General features: G+C 44.4%; 1 non-coding gene across 1 annotated transcript; it reads left to right on the top strand.

The window, feature by feature from the left end:
• Positions 1–10,279: 10,279 nt before the first annotated feature.
• TRNAY-GUA (transfer RNA tyrosine (anticodon GUA)) lies at positions 10,280–10,368 on the top strand. The gene is given in 2 exon segments: positions 10,280–10,316; positions 10,333–10,368. It is a non-coding gene; the product is annotated as a tRNA-Tyr (tRNA).
• The last annotated feature ends 3,241 nt before the right edge of the window (positions 10,369–13,609 follow it).

Raw genomic sequence — 13,609 nt, 5'->3', positions numbered from 1 at the left:
GGAGAACGTCTCCAGCTTTCCTCCGGCTACCAACGGTTGTCCTGGACCCCGCGCACGCGCACGGGATCCGGGCGGACAGTTGGTAGTTTTTCTTTTTCTTTTCATTGTTGTTTTCTTCCGTAGATTGCCATCAGCCTGATACTGATTTTGGTATTGGGTGTACCCTGCAATTGGTCACCCTGAGTCTCTAGGGACTCTAGTTTGGACCACAGGAGGGTGCGCCCCTCCATCATCCCGATTCAAGAATACTTTATTTTCAGGAACAGAGAGCGATCCCCTCTCAGATACAGGACGGACACTGATTTGTTATTAGAGGACACAGCCCTCCCTCAACCTCGGCCGAATACTGAGCTGGATACAGAGTACATGTTTGGAGGACACGTTCTCATAGAAGGATCCGGTCACGGATGTAAACCCTACTGTTTTGGTTATTAACAGGCGCGGCCCGCTCAGGCTATCAGCCGGACGCTATCACGCTAGTCGATCACATTAGAAGAGAGCGCGGCTCTCTCATACACTCGACACTCTACAGGGCCGGCCATTCGCTCATCACACAGGCTTGTACCTGTGCAAGACATCGATGACTACATAGAGGGGCGTCCCTCCTGCATTCAATTGGATATGACGCCCGTACTACTGATTTCGTTATAGAGGACTGCCTAGTCATACAAGATATACATTTTAGTCTGGATCCCTCTATTCTATCTCCTGTAAGGGCTCTACTGGGTCCGGATCACTTAGGTACACACTCTCCTGGAGATAGTACGGCTAACGGATGGCCTCAGGTATTACGAGAGTGCAGGTTTTTGGTATTTTCTGCACCTTATAAATCGGAAATCTGCTTTCTGTTTTGGATATCCAGACTATTGCGGACCAACCGCACAGACCGTTTCTCCCATATCAAGATGACAGGAGCTACGGAAACCGTCATGGAGCGAAAGGACACTGCCTTGCTCGGGTACCTAGATTAAGGAAGGCCTGTTATCCGGTCTGAAGGTAACCGTACACATGGTTCACATGGTAAGACCGGACATCCCGGTTGTCTTGAGTTCCCTGGTCATTACGATCTTGGGATAAGGGGGCAGGACTGCCCCATCTCCTCGGAACGCATATCTGGTTGTCAGGATCGGGACAGGGATCCAACACGCAGAGTACAAACAGTAGACAGGTACGTATACCGGACCTTAGAATGGCCGGACTAACGTACGGAGATAGTAGAGAATGGTCAGAGACAAGCCGAGGTCGAGGGAACGAGAAGACAGGTAAGCGAGGAACAAGCCGAGTCAAAGGGTAACAGAGATAAGCAGAGTAGTACAAAAAAGCCGGGTCGGAACCAAAGGGATAACTAGAATACAAGAGCACTGAGTGACTAGACAGGCTAGAACCACGACAGGGCAATGAGCAAATGCGGGAAGCTCTATTAAATACCCTGGCTCAAGAGTGTAATCACGCCTCCGACGAGTCCTGATTAGTGTTTAGCCTTTTGATTGACAGGTCGGTCCGGGTTGGCGTCATGACGTCGATTACTGAGCGTCGTGTTATAAAAGGAAGTAGATCCCTCGCGGCTGGCGTGTAAGTGCCCGGAAAGTCCGCGAGGAACGGAAGAACCAGTCCGTCTGGGAGGATAAACGTCTAAGTCTCTCACCTCTTCTGAGGTGGAGACTACAGGTACCCTGACAGTACCCCCCCTCTCAGATACGCCCACCGGGCGGAAGGAACCGGGACGAGATGGGAAGCGGGAGTGAAACGCCCTGCGGAGGCGAGGGGCATGAACATCCTCTTGAGGTACCCAACTCCTCTCTTCAGGACCATATCCCCTCCAGTCGACCAGATATTGTACTCTCCCCCGGGAGATTCGAGAATCGATAATAGAGTTTACCTCATACTCCTCCTGACCCTCCACCTGAACAGAGCGAGGAGAGGAGACCGTGGAGGAAAATCTGTTACAGACTAGCGGTTTCAGCAATGAAACATGAAAGGAGTTAGGGATGCGTAAGGCAGATGGGAGAGCTAGACGATACGCAACTGGGTTAATTCGAGTCAGAACCCTGTAAGGTCCAATATAACGAGGAGCGAACTTCATGGAAGGCACTTTTAAACGAATGTTTCTTGTACTCAACCATACTCTATCGCCTGGAACAAAAACCGGAGCCGCCCTTCTACGTTTATCAGCGTGTTTCTTAACCAGCATAGAATTGTGCAGAAGAATTTGTCGAGTCTGATCCCACAACTTCCTCAAATTGGCAACATGAACATCAACCGACGGTACCCCTTGGGAAGGAGAAACCGAGGGAAGAATGGATGGATGAAAGCCATAATTCATGAAGAAGGGACTTGAATGAGTAGAATCACAAACGAGATTGTTGTGTGCAAACTCCGCCCAAGGAATCAAACCGACCCAATCGTCCTGGTGTTCGGAAACAAAACAACGTAAATATTGTTCAATCTTTTGGTTGGTGCGTTCAGCAGCTCCGTTAGACTGAGGATGATAGGCAGAAGAGAAATTCAATTTGATACCCAGTTGAGAGCAGAAGGATCTCCAAAAACGGGAAACAAATTGGGAACCTCTGTCAGATACAATTTGGGAGGGTATCCCATGTAAACGAAAAATCTCCCTTGCGAATATCTCTGCCAATTCGGGAGAAGATGGAAGTTTAGGCAGAGGAACGAAGTGAGCCATCTTGGTGAATCTGTCAACCACGGTGAGGATAACAGTCTGTTTTTTAGAGATAGGTAAATCGACAATGAAGTCCATAGCCAAACAGGACCATGGCTTTTCTGGAACTTCTAAGGGATGCAGAAATCCACATGGAAGCGTATGAGGTTGCTTGGTCTTCGTACAGACCTCACACGCACCAATGAAATCTTTAATATCCCTACGTAAAGCAGGCCACCAGAAGTCTTTAGAGATCAAAGCACACGTCTTGCGAATGCCAGGATGTCCAGCCACCTTGCTGTTGTGGAAACATTGTAACAGTTCCAGTTGAAGAGCAGGAGGAACGAAATGTCGACCCCCGGGAGTCTGTTTAGGGGCTAGATGTTGTAGCTTTATGATCTCGGCAAGTAACGGAGAGTGAATCCTGAGATTCGTGTTAGCGATAATATTGCATTTAGGAACTATAGAGGAAAGAACCGGTTCAGATATAGTAGAAGGCTCATATTGGCGAGACAAAGCATCGGCTTTAGAGTTCTTAGAACCAGGTCTATAAGTAAGCACATAATTGAAGTGGGTCAGGAATAAGGACCAACGAGCTTGTCTGGCGGACAGTCGCTTTGCTTCCCCAATATAGGACAAGTTCTTGTGATCCGTTAAAATAGTAACAGGATGTAAGGTCCCCTCCAATAAATGTCTCCACTCCTTTAAAGCCATAATGACCGCTAGCAGTTCCCTGTCACCGATGTCATATCTGCTTTCAGGCCCAGATAGTTTCTTGGAAAAAAAACCACAGGGGTGTAGCGGTTTATCCACCCCTAACCTTTGCGACAGAATAGCACCTACGCCCGTCTCAGAGGCATCGACCTCGAGTAGGAACGGCAGAGTCGTATCAGGATGGACTAAAATTGGAGCAGAAGCAAAAAGTTCCTTGAGAGTCTTGAAAGCAACGAGAGCTTCAGTAGTCCAAGTCTTAGTGTCAGCCCCCTGTCTGGTCATATTGGTGATAGGCGCAATAATAGAAGAGTATCCCTTAATGAAGCACCTATAATAATTGGAGAAACCAATAAACCTCTGAATAGCCTTGAGTCCCTTAGGCAATGGCCAATCTAAAATAGACTGGAGTTTGTCAGGATCCATCTTAAAGCCTTCCCCAGAAATCACGTAACCAAGAAAGTCTATCTGAGACTGGTCAAAACTACATTTCTCCAATTTGCAGTATAACCCATGTTGCAGGAGTTTGTGTAATACCTTTCTGACTTGTCTGTGGTGGGTCTCAATCTCTCTAGAGTGTATAAGTATGTCATCCAGGTACACAATAACACAATCATGTTGAAATTCCCTAAGAACTTCATTAATCAAATCCTGAAATACTGCCGGTGCGTTACAAAGGCCAAAAGGCATGACCGTGTATTCATAATGCCCATAACGGGTATTGAACGCTGTCATCCACTCGTGTCCTTGCTGGATTCTCACCAAGTTATATGCCCCTCTGAGATCCAACTTGGTGAAAATTTTAGAGCCCTTTAGACGATCAAACAGCTCGGTAATCAAGGGAATCGGATAGGCATTTCTGATGGTTATTTTATTCAAACCTCGGTAATCAATGCAAGGTCTTAGCGAACCATCCTTCTTTTTAACAAAAAAAAAACCAGCCCCGGCAGGAGAAGAAGATCTCCTAATGAATCCCTTGTCTAGATTCTCCCGAATATATTCCTCTAGAACTGAATTCTCTTTAGTGGATAGAGGATATACATTGCCCCTCGGAGGCATGGTACCAGGTAGTAGATTAATTTTACAATCAAAGGTCCTGTGTGGAGGTAAAGTATCAGCATTCTTTTTGTCGAATACTGCTTTTAAGTCCAGATACAGAGGCGGTATCTGTATATCTGTAGACTGGGTAGAACTACCTGGTGTGTTAATTACACCCAATGGAGAAACCCTCCGTAAACACCTCTCCTGGCAACCCTGGCCCCATGAGAGTATCTCCCCTAACTCCCAATCAATAATAGGGTTATGTCTCTTTAACCATGGGTACCCCAGGACTATGGGAACAGAAGGAGATGAAATAAGCATAAGCGATAAGTTCTCCTCGTGTAAGATACCAACAGTTAAGTTAACGGGTATGGTTTCACGAAAGATAACAGGCTCAAGTAAGGGTCTACCATCTATGGCCTCAACGGCCAAGGGTGTATCCCTTAAATGGGATGGGATAGTGTGTTTAGTAGCAAAGGCTTGGTCGATAAAATTCTCAGCAGCTCCGGAATCTATCAAAGCCATGGTCTTTAATACTCCCTTCTCCCAAGTTAAAGAAACTGGTAGCAGAAGCCTGTGATCTTTATAATTATGAGTAGAGGACAAAATAGAAACACCCAAGGCCTGTCCTCTAGAGAAACTTGTGCGAGCGTTTCCCGAGCGATTAGGACAATTCAGGCGTAAGTGGCCTCTGATTCCACAATACATACACAATCCCTCCCTTCTCCTGTACTGTCTTTCCTCTTCTGAGAGGCGAGTATTGCCTATCTGCATAGGTTCAGGAAACAGTGAGGTAGTGGAATCAGGACTTTGAAATGCGGGAGCTAATTTAAAGGAAGGTCTAAGGTTCCTCTCTCGAGTGTTCTGTCTTTCTCTTAAACGCTCATCAATACGAGAAATGACCGAAATTAAATCCTCCAAATTTTCAGGAAGCTCTCTAGTAGCAACCTCGTCAAGGATTACATCTGATAGCCCGTTCAAAAATACATCTATATAAGCCTGTTCATTCCACTTAACTTCTGCCGCCAAAGACCTGAACTCTAGTGCATAATCCACAAGTGTTCGGTTCTCTTGTCTCAGGCGCAACAGTAATCTAGCTGCATTGACCTTTCTACCAGGAGGGTCAAAAGTTCTTCTAAAGGCAGCTACAAAGGCATTATAATTATATACTAACGGGTTATCATTCTCCCATAATGGGTTGGCCCATCTCAGAGCTTTCTCAATGAGTAAGGTGATAATAAATCCAACCCTCGCCCTATCTGTAGGATAGGAGCGAGGTTGTAATTCAAAGTGGATACTGATCTGGTTTAAAAAACCACGACACTTCTCAGGTGAACCACCATAACGTACTGGTGGGGTAATACGGGAAGAGGCACCAACAGTGGCTACCTCTAGGCCTGCACTCACAGGGGAAATAGAAGTAGTACGCGTCTCCTCTGGTGGGTTATTAGCACGAGATAATAACGCCTGTAGTGCTAGGGCCATCTGGTCCATTCTGTGTTCCATGGCTTCAAACCTAGGATCGGAAGGACCAAGCTGACTGTTTGTACTTGCAGGATCCATTGGCCCTGTCGTAATGTCAGGATCGGGACAGGGATCCAACACGCAGAGTACAAACAGTAGACAGGTACGTATACCGGACCTTAGAATGGCCGGACTAACGTACGGAGATAGTAGAGAATGGTCAGAGACAAGCCGAGGTCGAGGGAACGAGAAGACAGGTAAGCGAGGAACAAGCCGAGTCAAAGGGTAACAGAGATAAGCAGAGTAGTACAAAAAAGCCGGGTCGGAACCAAAGGGATAACTAGAATACAAGAGCACTGAGTGACTAGACAGGCTAGAACCACGACAGGGCAATGAGCAAATGCGGGAAGCTCTATTAAATACCCTGGCTCAAGAGTGTAATCACGCCTCCGACGAGTCCTGATTAGTGTTTAGCCTTTTGATTGACAGGTCGGTCCGGGTTGGCGTCATGACGTCGATTACTGAGCGTCGTGTTATAAAAGGAAGTAGATCCTTCGCGGCTGGCGAGTAAGTGCCCGGAAAGTCCGCGAGGAACGGAAGAACCAGTCCGTCTGGGAGGATAAACGTCTAAGTCTCTCACCTCTTCTGAGGTGGAGACTACAGGTACCCTGACACTGGTGAACAGAATTCGGAGTTTGTGGGTTCCCCGTCTATTAGCCATTTACCCCTCGCGGGAGCCATTCTGTTTTTTGATTCACGCTAACCTACTCTTCAACTACCGTCAAGGAGACCTACGAGACTTTGCGAGAGTACCTGGGGTACCCCGACTCCTACACAGACACCTTTCACTCTTAGGCGAGGACATACCTGGATGGAAATCTGCACTCCGGTTTGCACTCTCCATCCCTTTGAATATTTCTGGGATTCACTATTCCAGAAAATAGTCGACCACTGTTCCTCCACACGAGTTCAGTTCGGAACCATGACTGGACGTCCTTTTGGAATCTTTTCTCTACAGAGTCCGAGGATTACGCAGTCCATTTGGAATGTCGGAATCTCTTAGGATACGGCTAGTTGACAACACTCTCGCAGGCACTACAGATTTATTCACGGATGAGACATCTCACCAGGTAGGCCAGGAGAGAACGAAGGATCATACTCGGTTATATTGCGTCTTGGGGTGGACTTAGACGCATTCCTTGTGATTGGGGATCTACCTGCAAGACCGCGTCGCCGGATGACCCTGACACGATCGGAGGAACCACCCTACAGATCAAGGGTTGAGACATGGTGGCAGTTTCTTCTCGCGGCCTTGCGTCCGCAAAAGGCCTTCGTTATTTTACAACTACAGGAGAATAGCTGATAGGTCAGCTTGCAAGCTCAGGTCCCAACCGCTAGGAAGCGGGTGACAACACCAAGTTTGTTGGATCTATCAGCAGATGGTGTTTTTTCTGTGCTTTGAGGTGCTTCATCGGCTGACATCTTCATTGATCCGTCTACCGTCGTTTTTCGCAGTTGGTAAGTACAATTATGATTACACTGCTATCTCCTGGAATAGGTACCAGCGACACAACCAGCGTTGGATTGGTGATCTGAGCGTTGAAACAGCAAATACGAAGCCTCCTGTCATGTTATAAAATTGTAGATTATGCTAGCTTTAGTGTACCTATAATCTTAATTTTATTAAGGACAGGAGGCGAGTATTTCCCACCCATTCTTATCCCTCCCTTGTTCTATGTTTATAGTTTGGTTTAATCAGGTACGTATGCAACTCTGCTTGTTGTCTCTGCTACCTGTTGCATGCTCTTATGTCTTTTCTTTCATAAGTAGGGTTGGGATATCTACATTTTAAGGTTATTTTGGTTGCTACATTGGGTGCACACATGTTTATTCAGAGTGCCTTTCATTGGATAATCAACCTGTCGATTCTGTTTTTTCTCTCGTTTCAGTTTACAGTCCATCACTACCTGGTTTGGCAGTTCTTCTCGGGTGGTGGACATCGTTGTATTCATCGTATCTAGGACTTTGTTTCTTCCCCATGATGTTCTCTGCCTTTTATTCTGTTTTTGTCGCAGCTTGAAAGAGGAAATGATGCATGGGGAGGGGAGTTTTATAGTACCTAAGTTTTTTCTGATTGGTTGTTTTTCTGTGCTGCTGTGGAGTTCTAGTAAAGAGAGACTTAAGCAAATACTCGCCTCCTGTCCTTAATAAAATTAAGATTATAGGTACACTAAAGCTAGCATAATCTACAATTCTTAGACACAACTAGAAATTTAAAAAGTTGAACTCAATGAGAAATGTTATTGGCCTTTGCTTGCCTTACCTTGGCAACCACAAAAACTGCATTCTAGCACTTTGCCTTTTCATGGCATTTTCTTTCTTTCCCCTTTGGTCGCTGGTTCAATTCCAACTCAAAGGACATGTTGTTGTTTTTTGTTCTGGTGGCTTGGTAAATTCCCATATTTCACTCATCCCACTACTTCTTCTCCCATTTCCCTCAAATAGCGTTTCTTGGATTGCTGCTTCAGTTCTGCCCTGAAGGATTCTTTGCCTCATTTTCATTGTTTATTTTTCTTAAGGGGAGAGGAGGTCCTTGCGTAGAGATCTGGCATTGCTTGTTCCTGCTGTTACATTTTTCTTTCAATTGCCTTTTGTTTTTTTGGTCTTCATCCACTCAGTATCATGCTCTATATTCTATCGGTACGCAAAGTTTAAGAGCTTGGCAGGCTTAAAATCTGCATTCTAGCGCTTTGACTTTTCAAGGCATTTCCTTTTTTTGTCTCTGGTTCTGCCTCTGGGGTCACAAGCTATACGGCAAGAGAGAGGAAAAGTGGGGGATTAGCTCAAATGGTAGAGCGCTCACTTTGCATGTGAGAGGTAGCGGGATCGATGCCCGCATTCTCCAGTGGCTGATTCTTCTTTTAAAGGAAGGGTGCTTAGTTTGAACTTTTTGTTGACCTGGATGTCATTGCCACAGCAGCATGTTGCAAACCGTTTAACTGCTTACCTGATTCTTCAAAAATTTCCTACTTTGACATTGAGTGAATTTACAAGTTACCTTCGATAGCTCAGCTGGTAGAGCGGAGGACTGTAGAAGGTACACGGTAGCAATCCTTAGGTCACTGGTTCAATTCCGGCTCGAAGGACATGTGCTTTTTTTTCTTGTAGAGCGGAGGACTGTAGTTGGTATACGATAGCAATCCTTAGGTTGCTGGTTCATTTCCGGCTCGAAGGACATGTGGTTTTTTTCTTGTTGCTGTTAATTGGTGCACTTTTCCCAAGTAGAATTCCTTAGGTTGTTTGTTCAGTTCTACTCTGAAGGATGCTTTCCCTCATTTTCTTTGCATCTTTTTATTCAGGGGAGAGGAGGTTCTGGCATAAAGACCTGGCATTGCTTGTTCTTGCTTTGGTTTTTTTCTTACAGTTGCCTTTTTGGTTTTTGCCTTCATCCGTCTTGTATTATGTTCTATATTCTACTGGTACACAGAGCTGACGTGACACACATGTGGGGGATTAGCTCAAATGGTAGAGCGCTCGCTTAGCATGTGAGAGGTAGCGGGATCGATGCCCGCATTCTCCAGTGGCTGATACTTCTTTTAAAGGAAGGGTGCTTAGTTTGAACTTTTTGTTGAACTGGATGTCATTGCCACAGCAGCATGTTGCAAACTGTTTAACTGCTTACCTGATTCTTCAAAAATTTCCTACTTTGACATTGAGTCAGTTCACAAATTACTTTCGATAGCTCAGCTGGTAGAGCGGAGGACTGTAGTTGGGATACGGTAGCAATCCTTAGGTTGCTGGTTCAATTCCGGCTCGAAGGACATGTGTTTTTTTTTCTTGTAGAGCGGAGGACTGTAGTTGGTATACGATAGCAATCCTTAGGTTGCTGGTTCATTTCCGGCTCGAAGGACATGTGTTTTTTTTCTTGTTGCTGTTAATTGGTGCACTTTTCCCAAGTAGAATTCCTTAGGTTGTTTGTTCAGTTCTACTCTGAAGGATGCTTTCCCTCATTTTCTTTGCTTCTTTTTCTTCAGGGGAGAGGAGGTTCTGGCAGAAAGACCTGGCATTGCTTGTTCTTGCTTTGGTTTTTTTCTTACAGTTGCCTTTTTGGTTTTTGCCTTCATCCGTCTTGTATTATGTTCTATATTCTACTGGTACACAGAGCTGATGTGACACACATGTGGGGGATTAGCTCAAATGTTAGAGCGCTCGCTTAGCATGTGAGAGGTAGCGGGATTGATGCCCGCATTCTCCAGTGGCAGATACTTCTTTTAAAGGAAGGGTGCTTAGTTTGAACTTTTTGTGGAACTGGATGTCATTGCCACAGCAGCATGTTGCAAACTGTTTAACTGCTTACCTGATTCTTCAAAAATTTCCTACTTTGACATTGATTGAATTCACAAATTACCTTCGATAGCTCAGCTGGTAGAGCGGAGGACTGTAGTTGGTATACGTTAGCAATCCTTAGGTCGCTGGTTCAATTCCGGCTCGAAGGACATATGCTTTTTATTCTTGTAGAGCGGAGTACTGTAGTTGGTATACGATAGCAATCCTTAGGTTGCTGGTTCATTTCCGGCTCGAAGGACATGTGGTTTTTTTCTTGTTGCTGTTAATTGGTGCACTTTTCCCAAGTAGAATTCCTTAGGTTGCTTGTTCAGTTCTACTCGGAAGGATGCTTTCCCTCATTTTCTTTGCTTCTTTTTCTTCAGGGGAGAGGAGGTTCTGGCATAAAGACCTGGCATTGCTTGTTCTTGCTTTGGTTTTTTTCTTACAGTTGCCTTTTTGGTTTTTGCCTTCATCCGTCTTGTATTATGTTCTATATTCTTAGCATGTGAGAGGTAGCGGGATCGATGCCCGCATTCTCCAGTGGCTGATTCTTCTTTTAAAGGAAGGGTGCTTAGTTTGAACTTTTTGTTGACCTGGATGTCATTGCCACAGCAGCATGTTGCAAACTGTTTTACTGCTTACCTGATTCTTCAAAAATTTCCTACTTTGACATTGAGTAAATTCACAAATCACCTTCGATAGCTCAGCTGGTAGAGCGGAGGACTGTAGTTGGTATACGATAGCAATCCTTAGGTTGCTATCCGGCTCGAAGGACATGTGTTTTTTTTCTTGTTGCTGTTAATTGGTGCACTTTTCCCAAGTAGAATTCCTTAGGTTGTTTTTTCAGTTCTACTCTGAAGGATGCTTTCCCTCATTTTCTTTGCTTCTTTTTCTTCAGGGGAGAGGAGGTTCTGGCATGAAGACCTGGCATTGCTTGTTCTTGCTTTGGTTTTTTTCTTACAGTTGCCTTTTTGGTTTTTGCCTTCATCCGTCTTGTATTATGTTCTATATTCTACCGGTACACAGAGCTGATGTGACACACACGTTGGGGATTAGCTCAAATGGTAGAGCGCTCGCTTAGCATGTGAGAGGTAGCGGGATCGATGCCCGCATCCTCCAATTAGTCTTTTTTTCAAAGCGTTCGCTTGAACTAGTTGCTATAGCAATCCTGGAAAAAATCTAACATGAACAACAAGCTTACATCGATTGTCCATCTCCATCTCGTTATTTGCATACTTCCACATTTGACAAAAACAACATGCACGATTCAAGAGGAATTCTTAGACACAACTAGAAATGTAAAAAAGTTGAACTCAATGAGAAATTTTATTGGCCTTTGCTTGCCTTACCTTGGCAACCACAAAAACTGCATTCTAGCACTTTGCCTTTTCATGGCATTTTCTTTCTTTCCCCTTTGGTCGCTGGTTCAGTTCCAACTCAAAGGACATGTTGTTTTTTTTTGTTCTGGTGGCTTGGTAAATTCCCATATTTCACTCATCCCACTACTTCTTCTCCCATTTCCCTCAAATAGCGTTTCTTGGATTGCTGCTTCAGTTCTGCCCTGAAGGATTCTTTGCCTCATTTTCATTGTTTATTTTTCTTAAGGGGAGAGGAGGTCCTTGCGTAGAGATCTGGCATTGCTTGTTCCTGCTGTTACATTTTTCTTTCAATTGCCTTTTGTTTTTTTGGTCTTCATCCACTCAGTATCATGCTCTATATTCTATCGGTACGCAAAGTTTAAGAGCTTGGCAGGCTTAAAATCTGCATTCTAGCGCTTTGAATTTTCAAGGCATTTCCTTTTTTTGTCTCTGGTTCTGCCTCTGAGGTCACAAGTTATACGGCATAAGTGCGGAAAAGTGGGGGACAAGCGTTTGCTTGAACTAGTTGCTATAGCAATGCTGGAAAAAAAATCTAACATGAACAACAAGCTTACATTGATTGTCCATCTCCATCTCGTTATTTGCATACTTCCACATTTGACAAAAACAACATGCACGATTCAAGAAGAATTCTTAGACACAACTAGAAATTTAAAAAGTTGAACTCAATGAGAAATTTTATTGGCCTTTGCTGGCCTTTGCTTGCCTTACCTTGGCAACCACAAAAACTGTATTCTAGCACTTTGCCTTTTCATGGCATTTTCTTTCTTTCCCCTTTGGTCGCTGGTTCAATTCCAACTCAAAGGACATGTTTTTTTTTTTTTGTTCTGGTGGCTTGGTAAATTCCCATATTTCACTCATCCCACTACTTCTTCTCCCATTTCCCTCAAATAGCGTTTCTTGGATTGCTGCTTCAGTTCTGCCCTGAAGGATTCTTTGCCTCATTTTCATTGTTTATTTTTCTTAAGGGGAGAGGAGGTCCTTGCGTAGAGATCTGGCATTGCTTGTTCCTGCTGTTACATTTTTCTTTCAATTGCCTTTTGTTTTTTTGATCTTCATCCACTCAGTATCATGCTCTATATTCTATCGGTACGCAAAGTTTAAGAGCTTGGCAGGCTTAAAATCTGCATTCTAGCGCTTTGACTTTTCAAGGCATTTCCTTTTTTTGTCTCTGGTTCTGCCTCTGGGGTCACAAGTTATACGGCATAAGTGCGGAAAAGTGGGGGATTAGCTCAAATGGTAGAGCGCTCGCTTAGCTTGTGAGAGGTAGCGGGATCGATGCCCGCATTCTCCATTGGCTGATACTTCTTTTAAAGGAAGGGTGCTTAGTTTGAACTTTTTGTTGAACTGGATGTCATTGCCACAGCAGCATATTGCAAACTGTTTAACTGCTTACCTGATTCTTCAAAAATTTCCTACTTTGACATTGAGTAAATTCACAAATTACCTTCGATAGCTCAGCTGGTAGAGCGGAGGACTGTAGTTGGTATACGATAGCAATCCTTAGGTTGCTGGTTCATTTCCGGCTCGAAGGACATGTGTTTTTTTTCTTGTTGCTGTTAATTGGTGCACTTTTCCCAAGTAGAATTCCTTAGGTTGTTTGTTCAGTTCTACTCTGAAGGATGCTTTCCCTCATTTTCTTTGCTTCTTTTTCTTCAGGGGAGAGGAGGTTCTGGCAGAAAGACCTGGCATTGCTTGTTCTTGCTTTGGTTTTTTTCTTACAGTTGCCTTTTTGGTTTTTGCCTTCATCCGTCTTGTATTATGTTCTATATTCTACTGGTACACAGAGCTGATGTGACACACATGTGGGGGATTAGCTCAAATGTTAGAGCGCTCGCTTAGCATGTGAGAGGTAGCGGGATTGATGCCCGCATTCTCCAGTGGCAGATACTTCTTTTAAAGGAAGGGTGCTTAGTTTGAACTTTTTGTGGAACTGGATGTCATTGCCACAGCAGCATGTTGCAAACTGTTTAACTGCTTACCTGATTCTTCAAAAATTTCCTACTTTGACATTGATTGAATTCACAAATTA

This window comes from Pelobates fuscus, chromosome 4 (assembly GCF_036172605.1).
Source record: "Pelobates fuscus isolate aPelFus1 chromosome 4, aPelFus1.pri, whole genome shotgun sequence".
Classification (NCBI taxonomy): domain Eukaryota; kingdom Metazoa; phylum Chordata; class Amphibia; order Anura; family Pelobatidae; genus Pelobates; species Pelobates fuscus.
This window is presented reverse-complemented; position numbering and strand designations above follow the sequence as displayed.